This window comes from Molossus molossus, unplaced genomic scaffold, assembly GCF_014108415.1.
Source record: "Molossus molossus isolate mMolMol1 unplaced genomic scaffold, mMolMol1.p scaffold_m16_p_2, whole genome shotgun sequence".
NCBI lineage: Eukaryota > Metazoa > Chordata > Mammalia > Chiroptera > Molossidae > Molossus > Molossus molossus.
Window position 1 is genome coordinate 136,262,122 of NW_023425355.1, and position 21,733 is coordinate 136,283,854.

The following is a 21,733-nucleotide window of genomic DNA, read 5'->3' on the forward strand; positions in this document are numbered from 1 at the left end:
CTCCCTTACCAGTGGGGTTGGTTCAGTTCTACCACGAGTGGAAAGGAGGAAGGTAAGGAGAAACAATTTTCCTCTGCTGGCTGCTCAGGACAGGCCTTTGTATGTCAGCAGAAGGCAGGTGTGGGTTTTGCCAGTCCTCCGGGTGTGGTCTTAAGATTCACCCACTTCAGTTATGCGGGAAGCTGAATCCAGTGAGGGAGATTCCCTGTAACCCTTGCATTCATGGATCTCTGGAAACTTCTTCCCTAGGTTTGCCCCCCACCTCCCGCCTTGCTGCAGCTAGGTGAGCTTCTTGTTCTTTATTTAACCACTTCTGTTGTGAAGACTTAGAATGGCTCGTGTGTCCCTACTCAAACCCTGGCTGGCAGACCTTCCTCGGAATGTTGTCCTGCCCACTGTTCGGAGGGAAGAGTAGAAGTTCCACAGGGAGGGGCCTTTATTTTTCCCTGGTTTAAATAAACTAGTATATTTAACCAAATGTAAAACTTCTTTGATTGTGAGATGTGACATTGTTTTATGAGCCAAATAGGAAAGAAGTATGACACCTATTAAACTATCACCATCAGTTTTAACATAGAACCAATTTCACAAATGTTAAGATGTGATAATAATGGGTGACTTAAGATGCATAAAAAATTAACTCAGAAGCAGAACTCAGGCCATTTACAAAGATCAAAGCAAAGAAACTGAGAACTAAGAACTAATAACGTGAGCCCAAGTGAACCACAAGAAAATGGCTGAACTGATCTGAGCTTTATAAGAACCAGGGTACAAATGAAAACAAAAGCAATCTAAGGGGTTTGCTCAAGATTCGCAATTATCAAGACTTTGAAACGTGAAAGTCTATCCCCCATGATAAGTAAAAAGCCTTGCCGGCAATGCTAACTAGGATGATGGCATCACAGTTAACAAGACATTTAACAATTTCCTTGCATGCAGCAAGGGAAAAAGAGAACAAGCTGGAGTGACTGTAGATTAACACAGTCTTAAAGACATGTCAGCCAAGTGCTATGCTTGGACCTTGTTTAGATCCTGATTACAGGAAGTCAACAGTAAAAAGGTATTTATGACAGAATCCAGGAAAGATAATCATCCAGTGGATATTAGATGATATTAAAGAGTTATTCCTTTATGACAGTGGCACTCATAGTATTATATAATTATGTTTTGAAAGTGGGGTGCTCTTATCTCTTAGAAATGTATGCTGAAGTTTTACACATGAAATAGTATCTGGGATTATCTTGAAAGAATCCAGCAAGCAATGAGGTGTAGATGGAATGGAATTAGCCCTGTGTTGTTACTTGTGTACGCCAGGTGGTGAATATTTGGAAGAGCCTTATACAAACTTTTGTAATCTTATGTATGTTTGAAAATTATTAAAATAAACAGTTTAATAAAAGTAAGTATTCACAATATGAAGACAAAGCTCCTTATTTATTTATTTTTTGGAGATGTCTAAATTCAAGCAAATTCTGTCTATACAGAGTTTCACGAAATTAATGATAAATATTTATAGACATCTTCCACAAGATTTCTTAATATTAGCTGAAAACAGTCAAGCTGCTTACCACTGAGAAACACTTGTTCCACCTGCTGTGGTTAAAAAAAGAAAACAAGGTTGAAGTAATATATATATATATATATATATATATATATATATATTATATAATATATATTCATATATTACTTAATATATATATATTACTTTTATATATGTATAAAATAATATGGTTTCAAGTGAAAATGCATTCCTTGGTCAGCAAATACTATTGGAAGGCACATCGAAACATTGTGAAGAACTGAAGGAAAGGCAGCAGCCATCTTGCTCTTGCCATGTGCTGCCGCTGGAGGACAACTCCCTGCTTCAGATTTATCAACAACATGAAAATCAAGAAAAGTTAGCCAAACTTCAGGCTCAGGTCCATATGTGGGCAAGGGGACAACTCACAGAAATAAGTTGGTACATAAAACAGCTATAATTGATAACAAAAAACTTCAGAGTTCTCTAAAAATGGCTGTGAATAATATAGCTGGCATTGAAGAGGTAAACATGATTAAAGATGATGGAACAGTTATTCATTTCAATAATCCCAAAGTCCAAGCTTCCCTTTCTGCTAACACTTTTGCAATTACCGGTCACAGAAATGCTTCCTGGAATATTAAGTCAGTCTGGTGCTGACAGCCTAACAAGTCTTAGGAAGTTAGCTGAACAGTTCCCCCAGCAAGTGTAGGATAGCAAAGCACCAAAACCAGAAGGCATCAATGAGGAGGATGTTCATGTTCGAGATCTCTCAGAAAATTTTGATGAGGCATCAAAGAATGAAGCTACCTAAAATCTTTTTCTGCTTTTTGTAAGCTGGCATGGACTAGATTTAACAAATCAACTACATGATTCCAAAGTTTTACAGACAGCACGAATGTCAGCTGTTCCTAGTTCAATAATATAAAATATTTTGTATATTTAAAAAAAGAACTGAAGAAACAGATACTAGGATAGACTGCACAGTGTGGCGGGGCTGTCATTCTGTTGAATGAAAATACAGATGTTTCTAAAATTCGTCAGTTTATGGCATAATCTCAGTGCTTTTCCAGAAGAATCAATTGTCGGAAAGAGAAGACCCTAATTGCATCATTAACACGCCACCCCAAAAGCTGCCTCTTTTCCTCTTGAGCCATCTGGTGAATACCAACATGTATCAGGCCTGGTTTTTCCAAAGTTCTTATTACTGTCTCTTAATTTGTTTATTCTGGTTATTATTTCTCTAATTTTGTTTGCTTTTCAGACAAAGGGATTCATTTCTTTTCCCTTTTACCCCTTATGTCTTAAGTATCTCCCCTCAGGGATAATAGCACTCCTAAAACCAGGGAAGGGTGGTCCCGGTCCCATAACACCAGAGTTGCCTCTTGTGCAGTGGGAAGCATGGGCAAGCTCAAGCTGGGTCTGCACTCACTGGGGAGAGGTGCTCAATTCCATCAAGGTGGACAAGAGAGGGAACATCGGAGGGAGTGGAGGGAACACTGTCTGCCACGCATTCCGAAGGTGGTCCCTGGTTTGCATTTCCCTCCCCGAGAGCCCCCTCATTCTCTGGATCAGCCTGAGAGGACTTTTATAGACACAAGCATGTCTCTTACATATACCCGAAAAGCCCCTCCAAGTTCATTTTTGCCAATATACCCTGTTCCCCGTGTTCGCAAGCCTCTCCCTCCCAGAGAGTCCACTTAAATTGACATTACGGTGAATGATGGCACTATGAGGTGGATTTCTATACGTCATGAATTTCCTGTTGTAACCTTGATAGTTTGCCCACTTTCTAAGAGCATGGCCTTTGATTTAGGTGCCCTAATTAGTCCTTGCCACTACATTAGCAGTTGATATCACAGTTACATGAGGAGCTAGAGTTGGTTTTGGAATTGGAAGTTTTGCGCGACACCCTCTTCCAAGTTTTCTTCTTGTTGAAGTGCTGCAAGTAAAGTATCTGCCATGTATGGGTTTTTAGGAAGGTAACATGGTGTCTTAGAATACCCTAGGCTGCTGGCACTAATAGACCCCAAATGTATTCTGTCTTCAATGCAATAGAAGCGTATTTCTTGCTCACAATCCCAAGCAGATGTCCCACTTGTATGTGTTGATTTGGGAACCCAGGCTCCTTCCATCATGTGGCTCCACCTTCTTCTGGGGCCTTGAGATCTTTGAGTCCAGGTAGTAGAGGTCATGGCACACTTCTCTTCACATTCCTTTTTTTTTTTTTTTTCTTTATTGATTTTTTTTTTTTTTTTTTTTTTAAGAAAGAGAGGAAGGGAAAAGGAGAGAGAAATAGAAACATTGATGAGAGAGAACATCGATTGGCTGCCTCCTGCATGCCCCCCACTGGGGACTGGGCTCAAAATCTGGGCATGTGCCCTGATCACGAATCAAACCAGTGACCTCTTGGTGCATGGGTCGATGATCAACCACTGAGCCATACTGGCTGGGCTCTTCCCATTCCTTTGATAGGCTCTGTTACATAGCCATACCAGACTATAATGGTGACTAGAAAAGTTTGTGTGCCCAGGAAGATGGGGAAGTGGATATCTGGTAAGTAGCTAGCAGTCTTGATCACACACTATGATCCTAATAACAAAACATAACACATTAATACTTCTTTGAAATTTTTCAACTTCCCTGTTACACTCCCTACCCCAATTACCCTCATACACCTATCTCTTCTAATCCACTCTCCCTGCTTTATTTTCATCATAGTACTTAAGCTTGGGGTTGGTTATGTTATGTTTCCAGTCCTAGACTCCTCCCTTCCCTGTAAAAGGATTTTGCATCCCCTCCATTGCCATGGGCCTTGCAGTTCCTCCGTGAAGGCAAAATCTAGTGCCCACCCCTTTGTTGGCCTTGAACCTTGTTTTGGCCCATGGGATGTAAACGGACCTGAAGCACATAAGGTCCCAGTAGGAGCTTCACAATGACTTCTTTATCATCTCTCTCATCCATTCCCCTGTACTATGAACACAGTGTGTGCCAAATTGGGTCTGCTCCTTCAGACTGGATTCTGGAGCAGGATGGCATATGGGGCTGGGCCAAACCATCCCGTCACTTCTTATGGAGTATGTGAGCTGGATGTCGAGGTGTGTGGTTGTAACCTACTGGGTTTTGGGGACTTAGTACTGTAGCTCAAAAAAATATGGTGAAATATAGCTGATGTACTTCCTGACATTGTGTTTATTTGTACATTAGATGTCATCCCCGCTAGAATGAATTCTTCATAAGGGCAGCGAGTCTCACTAGCTTGTTTCCTGCTGTTCCCTGACTCCAGATTGGCACCTAGCACAAGGTAAGGCCCAAGAATTTTTTGACTGAGTTGTATTCCTGGAATCCAATTTAACTTGATTTTTTGGTACCCAATTCATCCCAGGCCTTTCCATAAGTTTGAGAGTTAGTGCCATAAATTGCCATTTGACCTTTAGATAATCTTCTGGTTGGTTTTACATATATACTGCCAGGCATTGGAGCTATAGGAAGAAAGAAGGAATCATTGGAGAACAGTGTGTCTGAAGAAAATTAAAAATGCTAAAATCCCCAACCAGTCATCTGGTTTAATGTGACATCTTGCCAATGGGAGCCTAGAGAGTGTCAGTGGCATGGAGGAAGGAGGGGGAGTGGGCCTGGAGGAGCGGGACAGAATAGAGCCTACAGAATAAGATGTGTGACCCCTTTGACAAGCAGCATGGAAGCCAAGCCATCTCCCCACCCCAGAAGTCTTGTCAGGATTGTGGATTTTCCACCTAGTGCTGCAAATCATCAGGACACCTGCTTGAGCCCCTAGCTGCCTGTGTTAACCCTCCCACTTTTTCAATGGCCTAGGACGGCAATTTTCAACCTTTTTCATCTCATGGCACTCATCAACTAATTACTAAACTTCTGAGGCACACCAAAAATATATTTTTTGCCAGTCTGACAAAAAATGGGTATAATTTTGGTTCATTCACATTGTACTGCTATGGTTGTGTTAGCTGTTGTCAGTTTTTAATTTGACAATCTAACAAAAAAGAGGTCAGTGCCCCTGATCCAATAGTCAGGTATTGCAGGTTTTAAAAATTCTTGCGGCACGCCAGTTGAAACCTGCAATCCCTGGCCTAGGATGATTAAAACAAACCTGGCGGGATGGGAGTCGCAAGGAAGGAAAACACAGAGTGGTAACACGCCTTCCTCCTCTCTCCTTCACTTGTTTTTGTAGTAGGTAGTATATGGGTTTGGGTGCTCTAACAAAGAGACCCCACATCCCAGGAGCTTCACAAAGATGGAAACATATTTCTCTCTTGTTGCCATGTTGATAGTAGAAGGTGTTCCATGTTATCAGGGATCCACACTCCTCCATCTTGTTCTGCTTTCCTAGGCATGTGGCTTCCATCTCTTGGCTCAGTGCGGTTGCTCTGACACCTGCCATTCCATTCACATTGGCATACAGCCACTCCTAGCCTCTGGGGAGTCTTTAGCTAGGAGGCCCTATGCTAGACAAAAGGCTCTTAATCTCAAAATAGGAGGCCTGACTTTGTAGAAAACCAGCATTCTCTGTCTCACATATATTTCATCATCATTCATGTAAAGATAACAGTTGAAGCTTAAGTGGTGGGTGAAAACTGTAAGGTAGACAATGTGATAAGGCTGAGTTTTGTCAGTAGGTTCATAGCATGGGAGGCTGGGCCGCGGTGGATGGGCTGTAAAGGACAGGAACTTGAGAAGAGTTAGGAGGAATTTGTAACTGGTGGCCCCTTCAATGTAATGTAAAGGCAAATGAATATTAAAATTTGTTTTCAATTATTTTTGGTTTCTGACCTGTTTCTTTTTCTCTCTCTTTGGTTTATTTTCCCAACTGGAGGGAGCAGATTGCTCCAATTTTGTCCAACCAAGTACTCTGGCAGTAAAGCCTCAGCATTTCCCCCTTGCACAGCCCCCATTCCCCACCTTCCAGGTGCCAGCCGGTGTCCCCCCCCCCTCTATGCTGCGACCCACCACCCAGCCCCCACCCTGGCACAGGCACCCCCCCAGTGCCCAACTCTGCCCTCAACCCAGCCTACTTCCCTACACTTCCCCCCACTGCCTGTCCCCAACCTAGTCCCCAACCCACCTCAATACCCCTCCCTGTGCCAGGCCACTGTCCCCAACCCAGCACATATCCTGCCCCACCCCCACTGTGCTGGGCCAGAGACCCCTATCCAGCCCCAACCCTGCACCGGTGCCATCCAATACCTGGATGCTGGCCCCAACCCAAGCCCCCTTGTCTACCACCCAGCCCCCAGCCCGCCCAGAGCACGTGCTACCACCCTCACCCTAGAGCAGGAGACTCTTCTCTACTCCCCTCCCCAGAGCAGGTGCTACAGTGCCCTTGACCTGTCTCTTTGAAAGCCTCTCCAGGTTAGGTTGGACATGATTTTGTGTCCCAAAATTAGAATAAGAATTGCACAGAGAGAAAATCTTGTGGGTAATTTTTAAAATTGATTTTAGAGAGAGTGGAAGGGAGAGGGAGAGAGAGATAGAAACATTGATGAGAGAAAACAATGATTGGCCGCCTCCTGCATGTCCCCCACTGGGGATCAGGCCCACAACCTGAGCATGTGTCCTGACCAGGAATTGAACCAACGACCTCTTGGTACATGGGTTGACGCTCAACCACTGAGCCACACCGGCCGGGCCTTGTGGGTAATTTTGATATTTCGGAAGTGAGTCCAGCAGAGGTGTGAATGGAGTACAGAAGGGATGAGAGAGATTCGAAAATCACACTGTCACATCTTTCCTCCAGCAACTGGAATGTTTTGGTGGCCAAGGAAGAACAATCATAGCTAAAGGGATGCAGTAAGTCTTTAGCCACAAGTTTTGTTCTCCTTTGGGGTAGGTTGGCCCTGCTCTTGAGCTCTGGTCAGGGGAACGGACCTGGGGCTTCTGGTGTGTAGACAGAGGGCTTGGCCTCTGGCTCAAGGAGCCCTTCTCTCTCTCTCTTTTCCCTATCATATTTTATTGGTGACAAGAAATATGTCTATCTACTTCTTGTTACTGGAGAAAACTTATATTTTCTCTGAAATGTTCACTTTATCCTTGATGGTCTGAAATTTATTTTTTAATTTATTTAAAATTGAGTTAATTGGGGTGACATTGGTTAATAAAATTATATCATTTTCAGGGGTATAATTCTATAATACATCATCTGTGTAATGTATTGTGTGCTCACCACCCTAAGTCAAGAAGCCCTTCTGTTTACACCAGCAATTGTCAACTAATTTTATGTCATGGCACACAAACTAATTACTAGAATTCTGTGGCACAACAAAAAATATATTTTTTGCTGATCTGACAAAAATAGGTATAATTTTGATTCATTCACACCAGACGGAAATTGTATTGCCTGTTGTAATTTTTTTTTTTATTTGGCAATCGAAGGGAAAAGAGGCCAGTGCCCCTGAGTAAACAGTCAGGTATTGCATGTTTTAAAATTTCTTGTGGCACCTTGGTTGAAATTCGCTGCTTTACACCAGCAGGAAGGAAGAGGAGCCGGGCTGGAGTAAAGATGTTCGGAGGACAACTTCTCTAGAAGGAGATTAGAGGCTGGAGGACTGGCTGAGATGGACTTCACTTGTGCTAGCTTCAGGCTCAGCAGAAGGAGGAGGCTTGATCTGCTCTGGGTGGAAGTCTTGGGCCGGTCAGGGCGAGGGTCCAGTGGTCATCAGCCTCTCTTGGCGATGGAATGAGTCCTGGAGCTGGATGGGATGTTTCTGAGGCTTCTGGAGCCATCCTGGGCACATGCACGTAGTGGGGCAGCAGCCAGTGGGGCTCGGCCCTGGGAAACCAGGGAGGAGGAATCTAGGACGGAAGGTCAGTACACGCACTTAAAATCACTACAAAATCTGAATTTAACGGGAGAGGATGACATTATAGAAGGTGACCTTCTAAGCTCCATGGCGAGGGCCCTGGCGTGGGGGTCTGTGTAGGCCACTGGCTGTGCTGAAGCCCCATGTCCTCAGGCCAGGAGCCTCCTGAGCCACCCTGGCCACTTTCCTTGTCTCTTTTTGGAGCATCTCCTGGGTGCAAGAGCATCAGAGTCTTTCCAGGTTAGTTACAAAGAGGTCTGAGATAGAAAGATGTACCAAGGGACATGGGCTTAGATACACAAACCCTATGGGCCAGTTTCTGTCTGTGTGACTGGTCCCACTGCTTTAGTTCTCGGAGTCTAGGGATCACCCATTCCCCTAGCGGTGTGAGAATTCAGGGAGATGCAGCTGAGGAAGCAGCTTGACAGGGCCAGGGCTGAAAGTGTGCGCTCCTTTATTCCTGCTTTGTTCTCCCCTCAGTCCCTGCTACTGTCTTTTCCACAGCTCACCCCATTATACGGGAGCCCAGGAAGGCAGCTGAGTGGCTTGATGTTAAGGAAGATTTTCAGTTTGTTCTTCGGATCAATTGCAGCATGGCTTCTGGAGTTACTAGCAGTTCACTAGCTGTGCAGTCTTGTCCCTGTTTCCCTTTCTGTGGAGGATCACGGCCATCAGTATGGATGGCTCCACACAGTGTCCTGGGGTAGGGTCATCATTTTCCCCTAACAGTGGAGGCAGCTTCATTACTGGCCTCTGTCCCCATTTTGTTCACTTCTTCACTTGGGAAGTGGGGGATTTTTCTAATTGGTGATTTTGGGAAGAATAACTGGCTACATCTGTCAGCTCTGCCTTTTCCTCCCAGGAGAAAGACTGCGGGCAGGGTGGGATTCCTGGGTGGATGAGTCCAGTTAACACTGGAATCCACCTGCCAGCTCCTTGGCCTATCACTCTGAGCTATGCCTTCCAACTTAGGTCTAGTATGAGGAAGATGTTATTTTAGCCTCCATCTTCAATCTTTTATTTACCAACATTTCACAACCTGGGAGCAGGGGAAAGAAGGGTGATATTTACTTCAGTCGCTTTGAACATCTCAACACACAGCATAAAGTAGGTATCAAATCTCTCTACCCCCTTTCTGTTTCTACACACACACACACACACACACACACACACACACACACACACCAGGTTCTGTTGCTTCCTTCTCTATCACAGAGCAGATTTTGCCAATCCCTTTGGCATCATCTCTTGCTACATCATTTTATAGACACTAGTTACCTGTATTCATGGTCAATAATTCCTCTCTTCCCCAGGATGTTATATACCATGAATCTAAAATAAATTTTATGTTGACTGAATGCATATTTAAATAGTGGCCCTCAGAACTCTAATACTCTTCTCCCCTACCTGGCTAATCTCTTTTCTTGCTGTGTCCTGGCCCACACACCTCATATCAGCCAACTCATCTTTACTCAGGCCTTTTCTATACACAGGCCTTTCTCCCACCTCATTAAACTCATAAATCCCATTATAAATATTTAAAGCAGCTCCTTTCTCCTCACTAGTGAAGATGTCCCCATGATCCCTGTTCCCTGGTCCCCACACCCTTGTGTACCTCCCTTCCACTGAGTTTAGGCTGCACTTCCTAACTGCCTTCTATTGAACAGAGTACAGAAGTGATGAGATATCAATTCTGAGATCAGATCGAAAAGACTGTGGCTTCTATCTTAGGCATCCTCTCAGGAAGGCAGCTGCCACATCATATGGCAGCCCTTGGACATCTGAGGCCAACAACTTTGTGAGTGAGCAGGGATGTGAATTCCCACTCCATCACACATAGAGCCTTCAGTGGAGATCACTGCCTCACCTGACAGTTCGACTGCAACCTCATGAGAGACCTTGAAGTAGAGGAAACCTCTAAGTCACCCCTAAGTTCCTGACCCACAAAAAATGTGAGATAACAAATATTTTTTGTTATACAGCAATTTATATGAAAACAATGTTTTCTGCATCTGCCCAGTTTTTTTTTTTTTTTTTTTTTTTAATCCTCACCCGAGGACATTTTTTGATATTTTGTTCAGATAGAGTGGAAGGAGAGAGAGAGAGAGAAACATCGACGTGAAAGGGACACATCGAGTCGTTGCCACCCACACGACCAACCAGGGCTGGGGACAAACTGCAGCCAGGTACGCGCCCTTAGCGGGAACCGAACCCGTGTCTCTCTGAACCGCAGGCCGACGCTCTAACTGCTGAGCCAAACCGGCCAGGGCTGCATCTGCCCAGTTTTCAATTAAAGGCATTATGTTTTTCTTGATTATTATTCTGTTTTCCCAATCTCACTGCCAAGCCATTCTCCTCTTGGTACCCTCCCTCCACAAAATCTGGTGAAAAGCTGTCTGTTGCCAGCTTGTTATCTGTTTGCTGTTCAAAGTGCTGATCTCTCAAATCTGAACTGTGAAAATCTTTGCCCAAAGTCCCAGTGAAATTTTGAAGGAGTGAAGTCTCTTCCTTGAAAAGGAAAATATGCAAAGTTTCTTCTTGGTGCATGAAATATTTGATATGTGCAACCTGCTCTGGTGGTTATTTTTAGATCTTTTCTCTGATGAAGTACCTGGGTCTTGTTTTCACCTGTCTTTCAATGCTTGTGTGTGACTGAATGAGGTCAGCTCCAACGAAGCCTAGGAGTTCCTGCATAATCTTTACGGGGAAGTTCTGCATATACGTGGATATTTATTCTTTTTCTTGTTTCCCTGTTATTAATTTAAACATATTTTGTTGTTTGCTTTTCTCATACATGAGTATAGATCTCTTGTTTATATGGAAATATATCTGTGATGAATAATCAGCATGAGTGTCACCATTTGGAAATATTCATTGAGTGAGGGTTTCTGGTTTGTAATGTTGCATCTTGCTTATTAACTTAGGTGTCAGTGTATTCCAAAAGTTAGCATGGATGCTGGCAAAATCAATAGCAATGCTTATGTTAGAAAAAGTGGGTACACAAGACATAACTCTGGTTGGAAAACAGCACCCTGATAGAATCCCTTCCTGAATTGCTGAGTCAGTCAGTGACATATGAGCCTCCCTCCATCAGGGGACTGTAGAGAAGCTCTGGCCAGCATGGGTAATGGTTGCAATCAGCACTGAGTTCCACTCTAGGCATTGTCAAATGTCTGTATTATCTGCTAAATGTATACACTCATGACAGTCATGCAGAGGATTTAAGCTTTCTTACGATATAATAAGTAAACTGCATGACTAGAATGTGGTTTTGGTCACTGTGCTTGTATTGGTCAGGATAAACTATGCTATGCTGCATAACAAACCAACCCTGAAACCTCACTGGCTTTGCTTTTCTCCCAGGTAAAATCTGATTCTCCATAGCTGCTGCTGCTTTTGTGCAGCCCTGCCCATGAATCACATGATCTCCAAGACTCTCTTTGTTGCTTCAGCCCAGAGGTGACCTGTGATACTTCTACTCAGACCACTGGTAGAACTAGCCATGTGGCCCTGCTTAAGTGCAAACTAGTTATTTAGATGGTTTTCCCAGGAAGAGGAGGAGGAAATGGAAGATTTGGTGAACGCATAGCATTGTCTCTACCACAAGGCTTTCAACATTATTTTCCAGCTAAAATGACTGCAGACATGCTTTGGGGTTGGACCAAGTTGGTGATCAAACTGAGAAGCTGGCTGGGTGTAGTGCTTAGGTGTGCACAGGTGACTGGAGGGGCTGTGTCTGGCTGGAGCCCATCTGCTGCTCCTAAGGAGGGTAGTAATCCTTGCATTTGTTGCCCTGCAACATTTTGAATCTTATGTTATGGATCTTCTAATTTTTCAGAAGTAAGTAGAAATAAATATTTTTAAGAGAATTTATTGATTGATTTTTGAGAGAAAAAGAGAGGGAAAAAACATTGACTTGTTCCACGTATTTATGTATTCATTGGTTGCTTCTTGTATTTCTTGTATGTGCCCTTGCCGGCATTCAAACCCACAACCTTGTTGTATCGGGATGATGCTCTAACCAAGTGAGCTACCTGGCCAGGCGTAGAAATGCAGATGTATATGTAAAATCTCCCAAGTTTTAAAATGTAGGCTTAAGTATATGAAAACATCATCCAAACAACAGGTGCTTGCAGGCCTAATCTGACCTATGTGCTGCCAGCAGAAGAGCTCAGCTCTGTGGCCTAGGAACTTGGATTTTGAATGGCCCTGTATATATCTGCATGGTAGTGTTAACCCCAAATTTCTAAGAATAATATTGGCTCTGCCTGTGAGCATTTCCTCAAGTCCATCTTGGTTCAGGTTCAAATCCTTCATCCTGGCACTACTCCATGCTCAGCTGACCACGGGAGCACTTGGGGCCACACTTAGAGGACAACAGATTCCCTGCACTCCAGGTCACTGCCAGGCTGTGAACTCTTGAGGCATTTGGGAAACCACAGTGTTGAGAGCGATTGAAACACAAGGGCTGGGCACTCACTATGATCTTGGAGAGCTGAACAAGGTCTGGAACAGGAAGTCCCTGTCAGCTTTGGACGGGCCCCCAAAGGCTGTGGGAAGCAATGACAGGGTTATAAATGGGGTTGGAGGTGCCCACTCAGCCAGACCTGCATCCTGGACAGATCATTCTGGCAGCCACTGGGTGTGGGGAGGAGAGCTCTCAGCGAATAGTACCTGTCACCCACTCTGCACATTCCCCTCCATGTAATCCACCCAGGTATTTCCCTTGGGGATGACTTCAGCGATTTCATTCTACCTTTTTCTGAACTGTTCTCAGAAGAGGAGGTGACTCTCTGAGGGTGGCCCAGGTTGTTGGGTCAATTACAGCCAGCAAACAGTCAAGTGCCACCACCTTTCTCTTTCAACTTGTAGCAGCAGCTCCTTTAAAAAAGCTGTGGTACATGTACACAATGGAATGCTATGCAGCTATAAGAAAGAAAGATCTCTTATCCTTTGAGATGGTATGGAAGGACCTGGAGAGTATTATGCTAAGCGAAACAAGCAAAGCAGAGAAAGACAACTATCACATGATCTCACTTATTCGTGGAATATAATTAACTAAACAAACTGATGAACAAAATTAACTCAGAGACATAGACTGACAAGCCTCAGAGAAGGGGAGTTTGGGGGAGAAGAGATAAACCATAGAAGTTACATGCATGTATGCATGACCAATGAACATAGTCAACAAAGCTGGGGATGGGCCAGGGGGGAAGGGGAGGAGGGTGTCAATAGAGGAAAAATGAGAAACATCTGTAACACAAACAAACAAACAAACAAACAAAAGATTGCCTGAGGTCTGGGAAGCCCAGCTTTTTGCAGAGGGCTTAGATGAACTTTCAGGCAGAGCCCATTAATAACTGTTTCTCTCATTTGCTTTCTCCACATTAAAAAATGTCAGGTTAACATAGAACTTATATGCACATATGTATAACCATGGACATAGACAATAATGCTGGAGGAGGGGGGGATTCGGAGGAGGGTATCAATGGGGGAAAAAGGAGAAACGTCTGTAATAACAACAAGAAAAATGTCAGATTAAGGACATGGGGAGGCAACCAGAAGCCTGGGCCACCTGTGACCTGGATTTCAGAATGCAGACTTGCTGTGCTCCTCAGAAGCAAAGTTCTGGGCCCAGCAGGGAAGGCCTTGTGTCCTGTGGACACTCCTTTGGGTGTGAATGGTGATGGGGTGTGGATGTCCCCCTTAACCCAGGCTCCTAGGGGCCAGGAAATGACATAGGACTCACGTCACCACTGTAAAGAAGGTTAATGAGGACAGGTTCCCCAGTTCTGTACCTGGCAGCCATTGTAGTCCCATGGGGTGGGACGAGGTGTCAGCCTGGGGCACACACATTGACACCTGCTCCCAGATCTGGGCCGCCTTCCCTCCTAGGCTTCCTTAGCGTCCACAGGCCGGGACTGGGCTTGGGAGACAGACCAGCCTCTGTCAGTCAGATGTACCTCTCCGAGGCCACATATTTACTGTAGATAACATAACAATGGGAGGTGGTCGCTTTTATGTCTGGTCTGGTCTCCTTTCCAGTTTCCTTTCTCTTCTGTCTCTTCTGTCTCTCACACACACATTGATCCCCCCCCACCACATACACACAGACACTCACTGAGACACATACATGTATGCACACCTCTCTGGGTGTTAATGAGCCAATGGGATCCAGTCTCACCACCCCTAGGACGCTGCCTCTTCTGGGCCTTTCTGTGTCTTACAAAGAAAACATGTTCCTCAAACTTGCTCCTGAGTTCTCGGCCCCTCCCCTGAGAAGTGTTCTAAGGCCTTGAGCCAACAAGCCCATTGTGGCTTCTGTGTGTGTGTGTGTGTGGACATCAAGAACACAGGTCTTAGTCAAGTGTGGAGCTTCACACCTGGCTTCTGCAGCCCCCAGCATTTCACAAGGGCACTGGCAATTGGCGGTGCCTTGTGAAATCCAGCCCCTGGGTTTTGGAGTGGAACAAAAACCATCAGTGTATGTCATGCAGTCAAGGACATGCAGTAAGGGTTGATGCTGTTCTATGAGGTTGTGTCTGTCCTGTGTCTTGTGTGAGGTGGTGGCGGTACTACAGGTTGCTTTAAAGTCACTTCATACGCTCTTTTTGCCTACACTGTGGGTCTGGCCTGCTCACTTCTGCTGCACATAAACCAGCTTGGTAACATAAACCTGCCCAGGTGGTGTGAGAATGAAGTGTGACGATCCTGTGACTGACCCTGCATGGTGTCAGAGCAGTGCACCTCAGCCTGTTGCCCGTGAGAATCCTCTGGAACCTTTCAAGTCCAGCACTCACCCCCCTGACCAGTGACATGGGAGTCTCTGGGGCCCTGTCCTGAGCACCAGGAGTTCTTGTAGCTTCCCTGATGATTCTGGGTGCAGCCAGGGTGGGGAACAGGCATATAGAAGACTGACCAATGCTAGTGGTAACACTGCTGGGCCCTTTGCCTGCCCTCCTTTGGGTACAGTGTCTGGAGTCTGGGCTTTGTATTTCCCAGCCAGCCAGCCTCTCCTCTTCCAGCTCCTTCAGGGACAGCACTTTCTGTCTTTCTCTCTGTTCACCCCAAGAACCCCACCAACCTTACCCTGCTCTATTTCTCTTGTCCCCTCCAAATCGAGGTTGTCGCTTTAGCTGCATACACTACAGCGTGTGCCCCACCCCCTCCCCCAGCTTATATGTTAGCCTGTAAGGGAATCTGGAAAGGCCTGGGCCCTGAGCCTCTCTCGCCGGCTTTGCTGGAACATAGTTTTCTGTTACTAAATGGAAAGGAAGATCCTTTCTGAAAACTTGGACCCTTGAGGATTTTCAATCTGGATTTTCCCAAGATATAAGATGCTCACAGACTAGCTTTCAACAAAGACCAAGATCACCACTCAGGTACCTGGATTAGGACCACTATGTGCAGGAGTGCCTTGTGGTTGTCCCTGTAGCTGCCAGCAGAGGGCTCTGTTTCCCCACCTCAGAAGGATTGGGTACAGGGTGGTTTCTCCTCCAGCATCCTGATGGAGAAGCAGTGGCTCTTCTGAGTTTCTGAAAATTCTTTTGCTACAAAGGCTCCCTTTCTGGTGGTGGAGAGGTCAGCAGCTCTTACATGGTGTGAACAAAGGATTCCTTTTCTGTGCTTACCTCACAAACCCTTTTCTGCACTTATTTCAAATACAATTGGCCCCAATTTATTTATTTATTTATTTATTTATTTATTTATTTATTTATTTATTTATTTATTTATTTATTTATTTATTTATTTATTTATTTTATCCTCACCCGAGGACATTTTTCCATTTTTTGTACAGATAGAGTGGGAGGGAGCGAGAGGAAGAGACAGAGAGAGAGAAACATCGACGTGAAAGGGACACATCGAGTGGCTGCCACCCGCACGACCAACCAGGGCCGGGGACAAACTGCAACCGAGGTACGTGCCCTTAGCGGGAACCGAACCCGGGTCTCTCCGGACCGCAGGCCGATGCTCTAACCGCTGAGCCAAACCGGCCAGGGCCAATTGGCCCCAATTTATCTGGTAGCTTTGTTCCTGAGAGGTTGCCCACATGATAGATCATGTTTAAAGGGCACTTAAGAAAGCTCTGTCATTGAAAGAAGAAACTGCTATTATCTCTTGTAATATGAATTGATATTTCTCATTCAAATAAAGGTTTATCTGCTCTCAGACATCAGATATTTTAAGACAGGTTTTAAAAAGATGTTTTCATTGATTTTTTTTAGAGAGAGAGAGAGAGAGAAAAACATCGATCAGTTGTCTACTGCATGCCCCCTACTTGGGATTGAGCATGCAACCCAAGCATGTGTTCTGACTGGGAATCAAACCAGTGACCTCTTGGTGCATGGAATGACACTCAATCCACTGAGCCACATCAGCTGAGCAATAAGATGGGTTTGATAAATAGGAGTACAGCCCTGGCTGGTTTGGCTCAGCGGTTAGAGCGTTGGCCTGCGGACCAGAGAGTCCCGGGTTCAATTCCTGCTAAGGGCACATACCTTGGTTGCAGTTTGTCCCCAGCCCCGGTTGGGGTCATGTGGGTGGCAACCAGTTGATGTGTCTCTCTCATGTCTATGTTTCTCTCTCTCCCTTCCTCTCTCCGTCCTGCTCTGTCTGAAGATAAATGCAAAAAAAAAAAAAAAAAATGTCCTCAGGTGAGGATAAAAAAAAAGGAGTACAGCTTTATATGTTTAACTCTGAGGAAAGCCCAATTGCCCTGCTCACCAAGTTGTAGGCTTCTGGTGCTGCACATCCCCATGAGGCCACTATAGAGCTGCTCCTGGAGCATGGCCTTCAATAGGCTGTGGGCTGGGTGGTGGCCTCTGCACAAACCTTTCTCTGGGAGCCCCCTCAGAGCCCCATGCTCACCCTGAAGGCCTATCCACTGCAGGAAAGGAAGGAAATGGTGGCCCATGTGTGCCCTCAACATGTGCATTATATCATCAGTCCCCACAAGACAGGCAGCTGTGTAATGGTTTCACAGATAGGGAATCCAAAGCAGAGTGAGGTTTTTTTGTTTGTTTGTTTGTTATTGTTGTTGTTACTAATCATCACCTGAGGATATTCTCCATTGACTGTTAGAGTGGGAGGGAGGGAGGAAGGGAGAGAGAGAAAGAGAGAGAGAGAGAGAGAGAAACAGAAACATCAGTGTGAGAGAGACATATTGATTGGTTGCCTTCGTTGACTGGGAATCAAATCTGCAACCCTTTGGTCTGTGGGCTGATGCTCTAACCACTGAGCAAAACAGTCCAGGGCCAAAAGCAGAGTGAGGTTTAAGAACAGGCACCAGTTTGGGTCTGTGGCCAATCTTGCCTTTGCGATGTTTTAATCCCAGTCCATGCTTTTCTCCTTTTCTATCTAGTCCATATTCTTGCTGATGGCCAAGTGATGAACTCTTCTCTCAGGCCAAAAGAAAGGAACATGAGATGACATTTATGTTGCTTCAACTATTAATTATTAGTCTGGAGGAAGGCATGAAAGTCCCTGGCTAGAAACCCACTTTTGTGGAACAAAGCACAATCTGAAAATATCCTAGCTGAAATCTTGAAAAAGAAGGACAAAGTAGGTGGGATCACAATACCAGATATCAGGTTATACTACAAAGCTACTGTAATTAAAACAGCCTGGTACTGGCACAATAATAGGCATATAGACCAGTGGAACAGAACAGAGAACCCAGAAATGGACCCAAGACATTATGCTCAATTAATATTTGACAAAGGAAGCAAGAACATACAATGGAGTAAAGACAGCCTCTTTAAAATGGTGTTGGGAAAATTGAACAGTTACATGCAAAAAATGAAACTAGACCATCAACTTACACCATACATAAAAATAAACTCAAAATGGATAAAAGACTTAAATGTGACCCGTGAATCCATAAAAATTCTAGAAGAAAATGTAGGCAACAAAATTTTGGATATCATATGCAGCAGAATTTTCATTGATACATCCCCTAAGGCAACAGAAACAAAGGAGAAAATGAACACATGGAACCACATCAAACTAAAAAGCTTCTGCACAGCAAAAGAAACTACCATCAAAATAGAAAGGCAACCCACTGTATGGGAGAGCATAATTGCCAATGATACATCAGATTAGGGGTTAATTTCCAAAATATATAGAGTACTCATATAACTCAACAAAAGGAAGACAAAGACCCCAATTAAAAATGGGCAGAGGGCCCTGGCCGGTTTGGCTCAGCGGTTAGAGCATCGGCCTGCGGTCCTGAGAGACCCGGGTTCGGTTCCTGCTAAGGGCACGTACTTCGGTTGTAGTTTGTCCCTGGCCCTGGTTGGTCGTGCAGGTGGCAGCCACTCGATGTGTCCCTTTCACATCGATGTTTCTCTCTCTCTCTCTCTGTTCCTCTCTCTCCCTCCCACTCTACCTGAACAAAAAATGGAAAAATGTTCTCGGGTGAGGATAAAAAAAAAAAAAAAAGGGCAGAGGAGCTGAAAAGACACTTCTCCAAACAGGACATACAAATGGCCAAGAGACATATGAAGAAATGCTCAACATCACTAATCATCAGAGAGATGCAAATTAAAACAACAATGAGGTGTCACCTCACACCTGTCAGAATGGCAGCCATCAACAAATCATCAAACAAGTGTTGGCGAGGGTGTGGAGAAAGGGGGACTCTAGAACACTGCTGGTGGGAATGCAGACTGGTGCAGCCACTATGGAAAACAATATGGTGTTTCCTCAAAAAATTAAAAATTAAACTTCCATTTGACCCAGTGATCCCACTTCTAGGAATATACCCTAAGAAGCCTGAAACACCAATCAGAAAGAATATATGCATCCCCATGTTCATGGCAGCACTATTTACAATAGCTAAGATCTGGAACTAGCCCAAGTGTCCATCAGTAGATGAATGGATAAAAAAGTGGTGGTACATATACACAATGGAGTACTACACAGCTGTAAGAAAGAAAGATCTCTTATCCTTTGAGACGACCTGGAGGGACCTGGAAAGTATTATCCTAAGCAAAATAATCCAATAGAAATAGACAAATACCACATGATCTCACTTATTTGTGGAATATAATGAACATAACAGTCTGAGGAACAGGGTAGACCCAGAGACGTGGAAGTAGGGTACAGACTAACAACCCTCAGAAGAGGGGGTCGTGGGGGGAGGGAAGAGATAAACCACAGAACTTATATGCAGGTACGCATAACCAATGGACATGGACAACAAAGCCGGGGATGGGGTGGTGGAGATGGGGAGGTGGGTGTCAATGGGGTAAAAAAGGAGAAACATCTGTAGCAAAAATAAAATAAAAAAATATATATCCTAGCTGAAATTAAAGACTTTGTAAAATCAGAAATTTCTATGACTTTTATTGGCCTTGCTCTCTATTACTATTTGTAAACAAAGTATAATACAAACTAATTAATTGAGCACTCTATCCTTGGTGCCTCAAATATACTAACTCACGTACTCACAGATATTTTATTACCCCCATTTTACAGATGAAGAAATGGGGCAAAGAGGTTAAGTGACTTGCCCAAAGTCACACAGCTAGAAAGGAGTGAAGGTAGGAGTGACCCAGATTCTGTAGCTTCAAAGCCAACAACTCCTAACTTCTACCCTGGGTCCCTAGCCACTTTGGTGCAGTGACACACACTATTCTTAGTTCTGACACAGAAATGTCTTGTGCTTAGGTATTTTCCACATTTCAAGACAGAAGGATGCCTGGATCTATACGAGGATTTAAAGGTTCATTCCATCAGTTGAAAGAGTTAGACTATCCTTTTTTCATTATAACACAGTGGGATACATAAGATGATGAACTGAGGCACAAAAAGAAAATATTGAACCTCTATATTTGTTTCATTTTTAAATTTTTGATTTTTGTGCATATTTTATCATCTATGTATGTATAATCCATGCATGTAAGATAAATAAATCCACAAACTCTGAAAGTACATGCAAAAAATTTTTCTTTGTATACCACCAATGAGATTTTGACTATTACTGGCTTTATTTTCTAAGTATATTTATATGAATGTAGACACCACTTTTGAAGAATACATCTTGTTTTCAAGCATAGTGAACTCTATGACTTAAAAGAACCAATCAATATATCTTTTTGCTGTTGTTGTTAATCCTCATCTGAGGATATTTTTTCCATTGCTTTATAGAGAGTGGAAGGGGGTAAGTGAGGGGGAGAGAGAAAGACAGAAACATCAGTGTGAGACACATTGATTGGTTGACTCCAGCACAATTCTGACCAGGACCAGGGGTGGAACTGCAACCAAGGTACATGCCCTTGACTGGGAATCGAACACACAACCCTTTGGTCCGTGGACCAATGCTCTAACCGCTGAGCCACAATGTCCAGGACAGTATATCCTTTTTTTCAAAGTGAATTATAAATTCCAGATATTTTCTGTTTTGTGTGTCTGTATTTCCATGTGCTGCACTGGTCTGGCTAAGAGGGGCATACTTGCACTTTCCCCATGGGCTCAGTTCAGTCCACACACATTTATCAAGGGCCCTGTAAATGCCAACCACTGTGCTAGGGATGTGAAATGCCATGGCTTTGACCTTGGCCCTATAGGACTTTATGGCATAGTGAGGTGGTGGACAGAGACATACTTCCAATTGAATGGTGAACAAGATGATATAAGTATACACATGTCACCATGAGAGGGCAAGAGATGGCTCTTGGCTTATGTTGGAACAGTCATGGAGAACTTTATGAAGGAGGTGTTGTTTTGAGCTAAATCTTAAAGAATCACCCAGAGTAAGATGTGGAGGAGTACTCAAAGGTAGAACCACAGAGACTTGTGCTGGCAACTATTAACCTTTTGTATTCTTGGAGCTTACACATGGGGGTAAAGCAGGGTTACAGCCACAGAGGTGGTCTGGGGCCTGATCTCAGAAGGCTTGACATGGAAGGCCTATGCAGTATATGGGATATATCCAACACCAAAAGCTTTTATGCAGCAGAATGACATGGTAAGACTTGGCTTTTATCAAAACAATTCTGGTGGACTTCTAGGAATGTACTCTAAGAAGCCCGAAACACTAACCAGAAAGAATATATGTACCCCTGTGTTCATAGCAGCACTATTTACAATTGCTAAGATCTGGAAACAGCCCAAGTGTCAATCAGTAGATGAATGGATAAAAAAGCTGTGGTACATTTACACAATGGAATACTATGTAGCTGTAAGAAAGAAAGATCTCTTATCCTTTGAGACCACATGGAGGGACCTGGAGAGTATTACGCTAAGCAAAATAAGAACCAATCAGAGAAAGACAAATATCACATGATCTCACTTAATTGTGGAATATAATGAACAAAATAAGCTGATGAACAAAATAGACCCAGAGACATAGAAAGGAGTACGGTTCAGACTGACAAAC

General features: G+C 44.0%; 1 pseudogene; it reads left to right on the forward strand.

The window, feature by feature from the left end:
• The first annotated feature begins 1,727 nt into the window (after nt 1–1,727).
• Nucleotides 1,728–2,333, forward strand: LOC118635549 (annotated as a pseudogene).
• Nucleotides 2,334–21,733: the final 19,400 nt, after the last annotated feature.